General features: G+C 41.1%; 1 protein-coding gene and 1 long non-coding RNA gene across 5 annotated transcripts in view; one reads left to right on the top strand and one right to left on the bottom strand.

The window, feature by feature from the left end:
* Positions 1–15946, bottom strand: part of cdk14 (cyclin dependent kinase 14) — a 599160-nt gene that overhangs the window by 96422 nt on the left and 486792 nt on the right. The window lies entirely within an intron of this gene.
* LOC132395009 (uncharacterized) overlaps positions 1–15946 on the top strand; it is a 61884-nt gene that overhangs the window by 39449 nt on the left and 6489 nt on the right. The window contains exon 2 of the long non-coding RNA XR_009512482.1: positions 11445–11523. This is a non-coding gene — a long non-coding RNA (uncharacterized LOC132395009). The remainder of the gene's footprint in view (positions 1–11444; positions 11524–15946) is intronic.

Raw genomic sequence — 15946 nt, 5'->3', positions numbered from 1 at the left:
GTAACTTTGAGGGATGTTTGGACGCGGACCCCAAGATCCCTCTGTTCTTTCACACTGCCAAGAATCCTGTCATTATCCCTGTATTCTGCATTCAAACCTGATCTTCCAAAATGAATCTCTGTACTTGTTTTCAAGCTGGACTCCATTTGCTACTCCTCAGCCTAGCTCTACATCCAGCTAATGTCCCATTGCAAACTACAACAATCCTCCACACTATCCACAACTCCACTAACATTTGTGCCATTTGCAAATTTACTAATCCATCCTTCCACTTCCTTATCCAAGTCATTTATAAAAATCACAACAGCAGAGGTCCCAGAACAGACAATGTGGAACACAGCTGGTCTCAGACCTCCAAGCAGAATACTCGCCATCTACTACCTTTCTCTTCCTTCAATGGACAACCCAATTCTGCATCACACAGCCATATTTTCATGGATCCCTTGCCCCCTGACTTTCTGAATGAGTATCCTATTGGGATCTTATCGAATGCCTTACTAAAATCCATATACATCCACTGCCCTACCTTCATCAATCTGTTTTGTCACATCCTCAAAGATTTAGTCAGGGTCACGAGGCATTACTGGCCCCTCACAAAGCAATGCTGACTATCCTTAATCAGACCATTTTCTCCAAGTGCTAGTAGATTCTGTCTCTAGGAATCCTCTCCAATAATTTCTCCAATACTGAAGCAAGACTCACGGGTCTATAACTCCAGTGTTGTCCCTACTCCCTTTCTTGAACAAATGAATTACATTTAACACCCTCCAATCATCTGATAGTATACCTGCAGGACTTTTCTCCAGTAGATCTTTTAACCTTTTCCTCCTGTCAGTCCTCAAATAACGCTCTTAAACAGATATTACATCTTTAATAAAATGGGAAATAATTTCTACCACAAAAATATCACTTAATTAAAGTATTTTTTAAAAAAATTCTTTGGTCATTTGCCACAATAGTTTAAGTCATTCCATTTCGCCATGAAGGAAATCAAAGGTTGTAAATATAGAGCCTGTCTATATCAGCAGTTGATTCACTCACAGCATCAGAAGTTTTAACCACACGAGAATTATTTCTACTAGACACAATATAAACAGAGCAATCTGTCACCTGAAGAGCTACCAGGACTCACTGCACTTTGAACTAAACTTTAATCAGTTTGATTTGTAGTCAAAAATTCCATCTACAAACTGCACATTGCCCCAACCACTGACTCCTTCTCATTTGAGAAAAGCAAGGTCTTGGACCCCTCGTATGATAAGCAAATCGTACCCAAAAATCCATTTGATTGTCACAACAATCAATCCCTTTGGGTGTTCTCTTCCTCTTCTATTAAATTTGTATCCTGTAACTTGCAAATGAGGCAAGGGAGTCCCAGTCCAGGGAGCACCACCTGCCTCAGAATCATGATACTTCCCATGTTGAATGCTGCTGGCATCTCTTTTGGCTGCTATTGCTAACTGGCCTTCCTGATCCTCAGAACAGGGAGGCTCATCCAATCAAATCCTTCATCCTGTCAATCATCTTTGCACAGAACTTAACCAGTCTTGGGCTGGTAAGGAGAAAGAGGGAGGGAAACTTATTGCCATGCACATCTAAATTTTAATTATATAGATAATTAATTAAACTCTGGTGTAGTGAAACAAATTTAGCTCACAATAACAGTGACTTTACAGATGCATTATAAATAATGGTAATGCTATTTGCTGGGACACAGCCACCAAAAAAAGCAGAATTAGACTTTTTATAATTGATTGTTCCATTTTTAAAATTTTTCTTCTATGAAAAGAACATTTCAGTTTAAAAAAAAAGGCCATTTTAGCACAACTTTCCAATGTAATGTTGAAACGAGGTGAACAAAAGTAAAACCATTTTAAAAGCGGACTGAAACCAATGGTAGAGCAGATGTCTGAGAACTTTAGGAGAAAAAAAGATTAAACAAGTGGGAAGGGAATTTTAGTCTAAAATGCAGGCATGTGAGTAGTGGGGTAAACAGACATACAGATGGCAACATAGGAACAAATTGGACACCAGCCAAGGTGTTTAAATATATACTTTTGGAACAAATCTTGTGAGTTAAAAATGAAAAATAAATTCAAATGTAACATATTTCTAGAAACATTACTTATATAAATTTTCAATCTCAATTACTTACAGCAAATATGCAAAATAATAAATTGTCATTATTACCATTAAAATATTGTATTGTTAGCTTCATTATCTACTGATGTGCCTCAAATACTTATTGCAACATATGTCGCCATTGCAGTTATTCCAACTGCCTGTTCACTGTATATAATTTATTCTGAATTATAAGAATATCCTTACATACTGAAAATATTATTCAGGTGCCAGAAACTAACAACTTACTACTTCAAAAAAAATGTTATGCCCATTAAAAATAATGATGGTACATTCTTTTTAAAAGGTAGTTGATCCAGAATACATAATTCTAATTATGTAGCATCAGTTTCATCTTTCACAAAATGATATGATTGGAAATCATATTCAGCTAACAAGCAACAATGCTTTAAACCTTTAATCTTTATGGTCAATAGGTAAGTACTTCAAGCAAAAGCAACTTTAAAATTGATTCAGATAATGTCACAGATCAAAACTTTTTTCATATTTTTCAACACTGGAAGGAAAAAGATGGTTGCAGACATTAGGCAAGATTGCTCTGACATCAGCAATTCCACACAGAGTTTATCAATGAGTCAGGGGATGTTCTATGATGTGTTTAGTTGTGGGTGTGGATAGGCTGTGTCTGGCCCTCAGCTCATCTGGAGCAAACCATTGTTTTGAATGATTTCACTGATCTGCACCTGATCTGAATTAATGGTCTACAATGAGTTATGAGGTGTTCCAGAGAAAACAAACAATCAAAGCAAATCTATTTTCTTCAGAATCAACAATTTCTGAAAAGAATGAGTTTGCAGCAATTTACTGAGTTAAACATTCCAGCTTCACATTAACGCTGCCACAATTACTGTTGGCAGAACTTTCAGACGGTGATGAGGAGGCATACAGGAGCGAGATAGATCAGCTGGTTGAGTGGTGTTGCAACAACAACCTTGCTCTCAATGTCAGTAAAACCAAGAAATTGATCATGGACTTCAGGAAGGGGAAGTCAAGGGAACACACATTGGTCCTCATCGAGGGATCAGCAGTAGAAAGGGTGAGCAGTTTCAAGTTACTTGGTATCAACATCTTTGAAGATCTATCCAGGCCCAACATATTGCTGCAATTACAAAGAAGGCAAGTTAACAGCTACATTTTAGTAGCAATTTGAGTAGTCGGTATGTTACCAATGATATATGCAAATTTCTGCAGATGTACCTTGGAGAGCATTCTAACTGGTTGCATCACTGTCTGATATGGAGGGGCCACTGCACAGGATCAGAAAAAACCTGCAGGACATTGTAAGCTCAGCCAGCTCCATCGTGTGCAATAGCCTGCCCAGCATCCGGGACACCTTATAAAGGTGATGCCTCATAATAGTGGAATCCATCACTAAAAGACCCTCATCACTCAGGCCATACTCACTTCTTATTGTTACCATCAAGGAGGTGGTACAGGAGCCTGTAAAAATTATACAATAGATTAAATATATTTAATCTACTTTATAATTTTTACATTATCATATACTGCTGCTGTAAAGCAACTAATATCATTACATACACCAGTGATATTAAACCTGATTCTGATTTTGATAATGTAATACAAGAGCATTTTCCAATGTATGGGCTGCGTTTAATGCAAACTGCATTACCTTTCCTGTAGATCCTTCTGGTCCAATACATCGGAGTTCAATTGGCATGTTGTAAGAGGGCTTGTTTATGCTTAGTCCCAGCATTGTAATGTGGACTGCAAATAGCCTGCAATATTTATTACTGTCTCCCAGTTCATAGACACATTTATTTATACATCCATGAATAAGGAATGTGGTGTATCCCCATGCAGACATCCCATGCCTGAGTAGATATCTGTCAATGAATATGTGTGCAGCATACCTGTGCATCCAAAGCAATTTGCCAGGTTTTATTGCTGACACCTGGAGGTTGATAATACTGGGGAAAAGCGTACAGGATAGTAAATCTCTAGATCTGTGCCTCCTAGGGTGATGGAAGTCAACTCATTAGATGAATTTAAGGTAGATATAAAGAATATTTGTAAGTTTGAGGAATTGAAAGTTATAGGAAACAGGAACAGAAGAGAAGTTGAGGGCAGCATAGATCAGCCATAATTATATGACAGCAGGCTTGAAGTGAATGGTGGCCTAATCCTCTTATTTTCCTGTGATCCTGTGTGAAAAATACGTCCTCACTGGGTTTTACAATGTATTCAATTCATTGAAGAATACAGTTGGTATTTTGTGATGAAGAAGAATGGCTAACAGAAACTCCTCATATTTGGTTTGGCAGAGCACAAAACCTGGAGGTATTTCAGTTTAAAACAATATGTTGATGGAATTTAAATCTCTTTTTTCCTACTTCACACTTTAATCTGCTTGTTGATCAACAAGTCAAGAGCAACCACTTGCCAAATGAAACCAGACTACAAAGCGTAGCCGGTAAGCTGTGCGTAATGGTCAGGTGAGACTCCCTTGAGGCTTTTGAGACAAGTGCAATTATGAAATAACCATGCCTAAGTACTGGCATGCTTCTATTTAAAGATAAGCATTTATATAACACTTAATTGTAATCAATGAAAGCTATGAACATATCTCAGATAAGATTTGGCATTCTCAAATGTTAAAGTGATGCTCATCTGAAAAAGTTGTTCTAAGTAAACAGAAGACAGTAGCTCATCAGACACCCTGTCTCCATGGGTACCGGGTCCTGCTTCAGCACAGCAGCATCTGCTGTCTCCCTAGCCTTAGATCAGTTTCTGTGCTTCAGTATTTTCACTTTTAAGAGCAGCCGAGATCCTGACAGATGCTTCCAAAATGAAATGACCAGCCTTAAGGAGAAAGGACTGATGGGTGCTCTCAATAAAACTGACTCATTGCAGTCATTATCATCATGATGTAGTCCTGGCTGCATTCGTGTGCTGTTGTAGATTGTCAGACCCTTCAGCGAAGCAGCCTTTTACACTCAGGCACTTCTCTCACAACACACAAAAGGCTGATGTTTGGTGTCTACAGGGATTTTGCAATGAACCTTACTTGGCTGATGTCTTTGTATAAATAATACAAGAAAACACTCTGGGCCCTGGCAGAATTACACATCTGCTTTTCCCACTCCCACTGCACTGTTCAAAATGCACATACTGTATACATCTGAATAAAGAAAAGTAATGCTGCCAAGGAGCTTGGATTTATGTGGTATCTAAGTGTTTTTGTAATTTCCTTGTCTCAACAACAGTCTTTGAATTATTTTTCAAGTAAAGAAATTGTTATACAGGCAGCCAGTCCTTAAACAACATGATCTCACTAACACCAAATAAAATAACTGACCTGCTAAAGATTGTGGAAGTGATTTTCGCTTGGAAAACCTGCTCTTTGTAAATAAAGTTACGATCTTTCTCACTGATCTGCACAGAAAGATTAACCAACTAATTCTCCCCGTTCGTAGCACTAAGTGATGGATATAGAAATGACAGCACATTGCATTCCATCTCTGAAGTCCTTTCAAGTGTAGCCAGTGGAAAGAATTTCAGAGAGAGAGTACAGCAGTGCATCAATGTTTCTCTGTAGCACTTTTAACACCACTGGTTGAGAAAGAATTTGTAAACACTGAATTTCAAAGTTCAGAAGTACATATACCAAAAAAACCTTGAGCTTCGTCTTCTTGCAGCCAGTCATATAACAAAGAAACACAATAGAACCCACACAACAAAGACCGCAAATGCCCAATGTGCAAAAAAAGGAACAAATCGTGCAAAAAAATTAAAAAAAGTAAAGAAATAACACAGGGAACAAAAACTGCTGTGTCAGTGAAATTGAGTCTACCACCATGGAGCCAGTTCAGCCCAGCAGCAAGGCCAGGAGCCCGATGGCTGCAGAATACGGCCATGGAGCCAGTTCAGGAGTCCGATAGCTGCAGGATACGGCCATGGAACCAGTCCAGGAGCCCGATGGCTGCAGGATACGGCCATGGAGCCAGTTCAGGGGCCCGATGGCTGCAGGATACGGCCATGGAGCCAGTCCAGGAGTCCGATGGCTGCAGGATACAAACATGGAGCCAGTTCAGCACTGATGCAAGTAATCCATCTTGGAGTAATGAGCTGAACACCAGTTCATCCTTCGCTGTTGGCCTCTATGATTTGATTTTTTAAAAGTGGCTGTGTGCTTAAATTGGCTAAACATCAGTTCGTTTTCTGCTCTTGACCTATGCCCCGCCACTTTGATCCAACCTGATGGTTCAATCCTGCCCCAAGTTGACTCCAGCTAAGGCTAGAGGAGCTGTACCTGCATTCTCGAGAGTTCAGTATGCTGAATCCTTCAGGATAACGTAAAAACGCAAGGCATACCAACAGTTCAAAAGTACAACTCTCAAAGGGAAATTAGGGGCTGTGGATTGCAGTGATCATAGTACAGAAGAAGTAAAATTAATAGAATAGTAAGTAGTTTTGTTTGCTGCCTACAAAATGCTGCCCTGTCCTGCCAGCCCCATCTTGCCACGTTTAACATATTGACAGAGTGTCAGCTTAAGTATAATTAACAGTTAGTACATCCACTATGGAGAAAGAAGGCAACCTTTGCTTTATCTTCAAACTCCCGTAATGCTTGTTAGTTAGGCCTAGGTCATGAGCAATTAACTATACAATTGCAGTACATCATAATAAAATTTGATTTTTCATTGCTGGTAAAAGCCAAGGTAAATTATATTTTATTACATATGATGGTAGAAACATTCAGCAAGTTAAACAGCATCAATGAAGAGAGAAACAGAACTGAATTTGAAGGCCAATAGCCAAGAACGTGACATTTTATCTATTCCTCTCTCCTCTGAGGCTCTTTGACACCCTGTCTGTTGCCACATTGCCTCAATTTATTTCAGATTGCTATCATTTATGCAATTTTTCTCACACAATATTTTAGTGTCTTGTATGGAATGGCAAAATATATAATAAAATGAATAAATTATATTCATAAGACAAACATGAGGTAATCTGCAGATGCTGGAAATTCAAGCAACATACATAAAATACTGGTGCTACACAGCAGGTCAGGCAGCTTCTATAGGGAGAAGCGCTGTCAACGTTTTGGGCCGAGACCCTTCATCCTGATGTTTCTCCCTATAGATGCTGCCTGACCTGCTGCGTTCCACCAGCATTTTGTGTGTGTCTATTCACAAGAGGTTCTCCAGATGCAGGAAATCTTGAGCAATGCACACAAAATGTTGGAGGAATTCAGTCAGACATTATGGAGGGGAATAAATAGTCAACATTTCAAGGACCATCAAACCTGCTCCAACAGTTAATAAAATCATGGCTGAAGTGACCTTTTACCCTTTTGCTTATAAAAAATTCTTATCTACTTGCTATAAACATCCTCACCACGTCCATTCTGTCAGGAACCCTCAGCATGTATATATTTCAGCCAAGTCTCTCTTCACACACCAGAACTCTGGTGGATACAAACTTAACCTGTTCAACTTTCCTCAGTTCTTTCTAGTTAGCAGTCTAATAAATCTTCTGCAAACTGCTTCCAATGCATTACTGTTCTTACTTACATAGGAAGACTGATATGGTCTCATCAATGCCCTGTAAAACATAACCACCCTGCTTTACAATTCCGTGCCTCCATCACTGAACATTAACACGGGGCAAGGACACCTAAGTTCACATTCATTTATTTATCACAGGTATAGCACATCAAAACATATTATGATATCTTACGAAATGCATTAACAACCAACACAACCTGGGATGTGCTGGGAGCAGCCCGTAAATATTGTCACACATTGCAGCACCAACACAGCATGCCCACCACATCTACAGAACAACACAAACAACAATAACAACAGAACAACAGCACAACAAGCACTGGTGAAGGGTCTAATGAAAGGTCTTGGTCCAAAATGCTGACTGTTTACTCTTTTCCATAGATGCTTCCATAGCTCCTCCAGCATTTTTGTGTGTCCGTTTCCTCCCTCTCTCTCACTTATGCACACACCAACCCTAGGACAGGCCACCTCTGGGCTTTCAGTTGCCAGTGGATTCACAGATATTGGGCCTTCAGTTTCCCCAGTGGACTTGCAGAACCAGGGCTTTGTCCATTGGACCTCATCTTCCAGACTTCCAGTCGACCTTTGGGTTTCAGTCTTTGCATATCAAGACTTGACAATAATGCAAATGAGGAACCCAAATACAGGTCTTGAACTACAGACTCACCAGAATCAGAATCAGGTTTATTATCACCGGCATGTGTCGTGAAATTTGTTAACTTACCAACAGCAGTTCAATGCAATACATAATATAGAAGAATAAGAAAAAAATAATAATAAAAAATTACAGTAAATGTATATTGAATAGATTAAAATTCATGCAAAAATAGAAATAATATATATTAAAAAGTGAGGTAGTGTTCACGAGTTCAATGTCCATTTAGGAATCAGATGGCAGAGGGAATGAAGCTGTTCCTGAATCACTGAGTGAGGTTTCTGTACCTCCTACCTGATGGTAACAGTGAGAAAAGGACATGCCCTGGGTGCTGGGGGTCCTTAATAATGTATGTTGCCTTTTTGAGGCACTGCTCTGTGAAGATGTTCTGGGTACTTTGCAGGCTAATACCCAAAATGGAGCCAACTATATTTATGATCCTCTGCAGTTTATTTCGGTCCTGTGCAGTAGCCCCTCCATACCAGACAGACAGCGATGCAACCTGTCAGAATGCTCTCCATGGTACATCTATAGAAGTATTTGAGTGTTTTTGTTGACATACCAAATCTCATCAAACTCCTAATGAAGTATAGTCACTGTCATACCTTCCTTATAGCTGCATCAATATATTGGGACCAGGTTAGGTCCTCAAGAGATCTTGACACCCTGGAACTTGAAACTGTTCACTCTCTCCACTTCTGATCTTTTTATGAGGATTGGTATGTGTTCCTTTGCCTTACCATTCCTGAAGTCCACAATCAGCTCTTTTGTTTTACTGATGTTGAGTGCAAGGTTGTTGCTGTAACACCATGCCACTAATTGGCATATCTCACTCCTGTGCGCCCTCTTGTCTCCATCTGAGATTCTACCAACAATGTTTGTATCATCAGCAAATTTATAGATAGTATTTGAGCGATGCCTAGCCACACTATTATGGGTAGAGAGAGATTTTAGAGCAGTGGTTTAAACATACACCCCTGAGGTGCACCAGTGTTGATCATCAGTGAGGAGGAGATATTATCACCAATCCACATAGATAGTGGTCTTCTGGTTCGGAAGTTGAGGATCCAATTGCAGAGGGAGGTACAGAGGCCCAGGTTCTGCAACTTCTCAATCAGGATTGTGGGAATGATGATGTTAAATATATAGTCAATGAATAGCATCCTGACATTGGTGTTTGTATTGTCCAGGTGGTCTAAAGCCATGCGAAGAGCCATTGAGATTGCGTCTGCTGTTGACCTATTGTGGTGATAGGCAAATTGCACTGGGTCCAGTTCCTTGCTGAGGCAGGAGTTCAGTCTAGTCATGACCAACCTCTCAAAGCATTTAATCACTGTAGATGTGAGTGCTGTCAACCTGAAATTATTAACCTGCTCAGTTGAGGAAAAACACCAGAGACACGAAATTACCTCTGAAACGGTTTTTATTCAGAGAGGAGTTCGCAGCCCCACGCACTTTGGGCGTAAGGTAGCCAACTCCCAATTTGTCGGTTTACAAAGGTCATACTTATACCCAAAAACAGGGTACTGCATTCGAAAATATGGTTACTGATTCAAATTCATCGATTGATTGGCTATTGCATAGCTAAGCACGTGAAATACTTGGAATAAGCATAGACGCAAGCGTAATACTTGGAATAAGTATAGACGCAAGCAAAACACTCGAAATAAGTATATAGCTCAAAATACTTTGCCGAACATATTGTCTTGTGGTCACAAGGTTCCTCTTCTTTGTGGTTGCCACATGCTGTCTGGAATTTTATTTTAGCCACCTCTTCCCTGTCCTCCTACACTTCCCCAATGACGCATCCTCTCCCTGGTCCTGTCTACATATTTTGCTACACTTACCTCTTGCCCACCCCTTCTACACGTACCCCTTACCCTCTTCACATTCTCATTCCCTCTTGTGATCATGAAATAATCACTCATCAATATCGTGAAAATCCTCTGGTGCAGGTTCGAGGAGTTCGGTGGCCTCGACGGTTGCCTGTACTACCATCAGTGGCTTAGCAGGCAGAAGGTCCCCTAACGAGGCCATCATCCAGTTCAGAACACATTTGACAATGGCGATACAGACAAAAATCCCTATAATAGCCGTCAGCGCATAAGTAGCCCCATTGATCAACCAGTCCCTCCATGCACTTAGTCCCCAGTCCCCCCCCCCCACCTTGCCCAACCTGTTCCTTCCTTAATGGATCCTAACTGTTCATCTATTTTGTTCATATACCGCGTTATGTTGGCAGTAGCATCCTCTAGTCCCATTATGCATTTGTCCTTTACGATAGCACAGAGCCCTCCCTCCCTGGCGAGGAGATAATCAAGTGCACAGCAGTTTTGCATGGAGAAGAGCCGCAGTTGGCTAAGGCTGTCATTTATGAGTCTTAATGCTCCCCTGGTGGTGTTCCCGAGGCTCATGAGACCACAGGCCAGATAGTTCTGATTGTGGGCCGCCATAGTGGCTCCTGATGCTCCCAAAGAGAAAAAGCCAGCTGCCCCGACCTGTGGTTAGGGTGGTCAGTACTTGGTAATCTGCTCAAAATTCCTGGGAGACCTCTCTCTTGTACCTCCCAGGCGGGCGGAGTGAGGGACCCCAAGTCCCAGGGCAAGGGACCGTGGTGGGGAGGAAGGTGCCATAGACCACCAAGGAAGGGTATGGGTACTCCAGGAAGTTGGTGGCAATGCCATTATAGAAGAAAAAATACCCTGGGAGGGTATACACGGTCTCAGTGCAACCCTTACCCTTTAGGTGTATGGTATCACTCTATTCTCCTATACCGGCAGAGGCGTACACTCATTTGGCGCCTCTGCGATATTCAGGTCATAGGAATACCTGATCGTTGACTCGGAGGTGGGTGCGGTTCCCCTCCCCACAAAGGAGTTGCACCCCTGGGCCAGGGACTGGCACTTTGTCTCATGGCAAGAGCAAGAGATCCCTAAGGGGTCCTTGGTGGGGTGACACTCCCTTTTCCTACAGGGCTTGGAGAGGCAGGTGATGTCATTCGAGACATACACGTCTGAACATCCCTACCCTGTTCCAAAGTAGCTGTTCTCATGTACTTGGTCACCCTTCGGGGGTCTGGGATTCCCCTCTCACCAGAGCTCTTCTTTCATCCGCAGGAGGAGTCGAAGATCTGACCGCTTAATGATGGACGGAGGAAATAGGCAGTCCGCGACAGGGACCTTGGAAGAGTCATAGGTGAGTTCCACCCTCTTTCCCTCAGGCAATGTTTTGCTGGCGGGGGCACATCGGAAGGGTTGATCGGCACGATCCCAGTGCGGGAAAATGGTGAGGAGTGAGGAGACACTGGCGCGGTGGGGGATAGCAAACAATGGTCGTGGTTCCAAACACCAGAGACATGAAATTACCTCTGAAACGGTTTTTATTCAGAGAGGAGTTCGCAGCCCCACGCACTTCGGGTGAAAGGTAGCCAACTCCCAATTTGTCGGTTTACAAAGATCATACTTATACCCAAAAGCAGGGTACTACATTCGCAAATATGGTTACCGATTCAAATTCATCAATTGATTGGCTATTGCATAGCTAAGCATGCAAAATACTCAGAATAAGCATAGACGCAAGCGTAATACTTGGAATGGGTATGGACGCAAGCAAAACACTCGAAATAGGTATATAGCTCAAAATACTTTGCCGAATACATTGTCTTGTGGTCGCAAGGTTCCTCTTCTTTGTGGTTGCCACGTGCTGTCTGGAATTTTATTTTAGCCACCTCTTCCCTGTCCTCCTACACTTCCCCAATGACGCATCCTCTTCCTGGTCCTGTCTACATATTTTGCTACACTTACCTCTTGCCCACCCCTTCTACACGTACCCCTTACCCTCTTCACATTCTCAGTGCTACCGGGCGATAGTCATTAAGGCAGTTCACATTATTCTTCTTAGGCACTGGTATAATTGCTGCCTCTTTGAAACAAGTGGGAATTTCTGCCTGTAGTGGTGTGAGGTTGAAAATGTCCTTGATACTCCTGCTAGCTGGTTGGCACAGGTTTTCAGAGCCTTACCAGGTTCTCCATCTAAAACCTTGTGAGGGTTCACCCTCTTTAAAGACAGCCTAACATCGGCCCCCGAGACAGAAATCACAGGGTGACCAGGTGTAACAGAGATCTTCACAGCTGTAGTTATATTCTCCCTTTTAAAGCAGTCATAGAAGGCATTGAATTCATCTGGTTGTGAAGCATCACTGCCATTCATGCTATTGGGTTTCGCTTTGTAGGAAGTAATGTCTTGCAGACCCTGTCAGAGTTGTTGTACTCCAATGTTGCCTCCAACCTCATTAGAAATTGTCTCTTCGTCCTTGAAATAGCCCTCCGCAAGTCATACACACCAGTGACAGGACTCCAAGATCCAGGTTTCAAACTCTAAACTAGAGAAAATCTGCAGATGCTGGAAATCCAAGCAAGACACACAAAATGCTGGAGGAACTCAGCAGCATCGATGAAAAAGAGTAAACAGTTGATGTTTTGGGCTGAAACCCTTCATCACCTCCTACTTTGCTGACTAACATATGTAGGGGATTACCAGGCTTTGTGCCCACTTGCCCACTGGGAATTACGATCCCGGAATCTGGCAATGATTTGCTGATGTGGTGGTGGTTGGGAGGGGGACACTAGACCTCATCCTCTTTGGTCTCCTGTTTCAATAACAATACATGTCCTTCATCCCACATCCACATCACTGGGCTTTGAACATGGATTCGAGGCCTAGACTCCAGCCTGACTTCTAACTCCCCTACATTTCTGTCCCTAAACTCTGACCTCACCCCTAGCTTCACTTCTACTCCCAAGACAATCCCTAACTCCCCTGTCAATCCCAACGCCATCTCAGACTCCCCTAACAGACTCAAACCCATCTCTAACTTCCCAGTCAGTCCCAAAACATCCCTAAAAGCCTAAAAAGACCTCAACAGAGACTGCAGTTCAGCACTTTCTTGTCTGGAGTGGATGTCTCTCTAGTATTGTATCTCATGTATCCATTCATTCAAGGGCTGCAAGCTTTGCAGGCTGTGCCAGCATTTAATTGTTCATTCTCGTTAGCCCTAGAGAAGGAGGTGAATGCTTTTTTGAACTGTTGTTATCTAGAGCATTTACACCAAAGTGAAACATTACCTCTGCCTGCTCACTTTCTCTTCCCACAGATGTTGACAGACCTGCTGAGTTTTATCATTGTGATTTTATAAACAAATTTGTCTAGCAATTTCAATATTATGCTTTATTTCTAAATAGCAAAAAGTAACATAATGATTACTGTATAATTTAATTCTTCTCTTCATTTTTTGAGTAAAGTGGTCTAACCCTGTTGTTAGAAGTGTGGACTCCAGTCTTCCAAAGAACATTCCTCACATTGAGCTTGTCTACATTTCTATGCACAGCCCTCCTTTGTTCTTTCTGTTACACACTCAGAGAAACGGGTTTTAAATTTAACCTTTTCATAACTATAGTAAGAATCTGAATGATCAGATCAAAATCCAATTTATTTTCTCTGAAATGTAAAAAAGTACAAAAAAAGGCTTTGTAGTTTACTGTACCTTTGCTAGCTCTTCTACAGAACTGCCTAATTAACATCCTCTCGCTCTATCCCTGCACCCTTGTGATCTTCTCGATAGAGATGTTTCCACTTCTGGGCAAGATTTTCAGTTGAGTTTAATTTAACTGTTCAAACTCTGTTAAAAGTTTAATACTACAGAAATATTAATCCAAGGACAAAATGCTTTGTAAAATGTGACTGATAGACTTACAAAGAGGAATAAAATTGATACCAGTTTTATACATTTTCACTATCTGGCAACATTGATTGCATTTAATTACTTTTATTGAAGGGATATTTACATTGGCTTTTCAATAGCATATTTTGAATTACTTAGTTTTATTTGAATACTTCATTGTTGACAGTTTATTTTTACATTAAAGGTTTTTTCCCCCCAAACACAAGGGAATGGAAAAGATTGACAGCAGTAAGATGCTACCTGTTCACAGAATAAACTCTGCAACTGCTTGAAATAGCTCTGTGAAAAGTGTCATCCTAAATCACAACCTCTGCATGAAGCCAGCTGATGTATCAGAGACACTATTGTTCTGAAGTTTATTTAACAAGTTAACTAAACCATGATCATTTGAAAGCATTATTTAGGCATGAACTGAATTAGCCTGACAAGTTAAAGCACAATAATAAATAAAAGCATGATAAGACTGCTGCAAAAAAGCACACTTTTATAACAGATAATAGTTTAATGCAGCAAGCTGCAGCTGTGTATTAAAAATGGAAGAGATTAAATATTTCTGATTGCCTGTAGTTCAGATACAAGATGCATTAAAAATTACTGATTGTTAGAATTGATATTAATAAATTTGCCTCAAATATATCTGTAAAATAAAGATCTTCCTTAAATTAATGCACAAGGAACTGTTAAATAAAACCAGAAAATGCTGGAAACACTGGTTCCAAAACACAGGAGTTATGAGATCATGGGAAACACTCAGAAAGCAGAGGGTAGTAGGTGGAGCATATTCTGCCAGGTGGCCAGTGATCTGTGACGTTCTGGGACCCTTGCTCTTTGTGATTTTATAAGTGACATGGATGAGGAGGTGGATGAGGGCGTTACTAAGTAGGCAGATGACATGAAGGCTGGTGGTATTGTAGATGGTGTAGAAGGTTGTCATAGGTTACAATGGGACATTGACAGAATGAGGACTTCTTTAAGTGACAGATGGAGTTCAATCCAGAAAAATGAGAAGTGATTCATTTTTGGAAAGTTGAACTTGAAGGCACAATACAGAGTTAATGGCAGGGTTCTCAGTAGTTTGGAGGAACAGATTCCTCAAAATTGCAGCACAAGATGATAAGGTTATTGAGAAGGCATATAATGCATTGACCTTTATTAGTCGGGGATTCAGTTCAAGAGCTATGATGTAATGTTGCAGTTCTATAAAACTCTAGCCAGATCACTCTTGGGAGTATTGCATTCAGTTCATTACAGCAAGGATCTGGAAGCTTTAGGGAGGATGCAGAGGGGATTTAGCACAACTGGAGAGAATGTCTTATGAGGATAGTTTAAGTGAACTATGGCTATTTTGCCTGGAGCAAAAAAGATGAGAAGTAACTTGATAGAGGTGTACAAGATCATAAGAGATATTTTAAACAGTGGCCAATCAGCAATTGGAAGCGTGAAAAGACAGTTCACTCTGGTTCACCGATTGAGTAGATAAGGCATCAAGTTGTGGTAATTTGGTTTTTGAACAAAGACAAGCGGAGTGACCACTGTTGGACTGGACAGTGTTAGAGTGGTTATTTGAGGCTTTAGCTCTTCAAGGCTTTAACAAGGAGAAGCTTGTGTGAGAGAAGGTGACAAGGCTGTAGGTAAATTTTTCTTCCATTTTATTTATATTTGAACAGTTAGAACAGTAGGGCAGCCAGGCAGGATAGTTGAATGTTTCTCTTTTGGGATACGTGAAGGCTGGGAGACCTCTAGTGCCCCTGACAACTTCACCTACAAGAAGTGCATCCAGTTGCAGCTTCTAACACTCCATGTTAAGGAGTCGAAGCTGCAACTGGATGAACTCTGGATCATTCATAAGGCTGAGAGGGTGATTGATAAGAAATAAAG

This window comes from Hypanus sabinus, chromosome 6, assembly GCF_030144855.1.
Source record: "Hypanus sabinus isolate sHypSab1 chromosome 6, sHypSab1.hap1, whole genome shotgun sequence".
NCBI lineage: Eukaryota > Metazoa > Chordata > Chondrichthyes > Myliobatiformes > Dasyatidae > Hypanus > Hypanus sabinus.
Note: the sequence above shows the minus strand (reverse complement) of the source record. Positions and strands in the feature narration are given on the sequence as shown.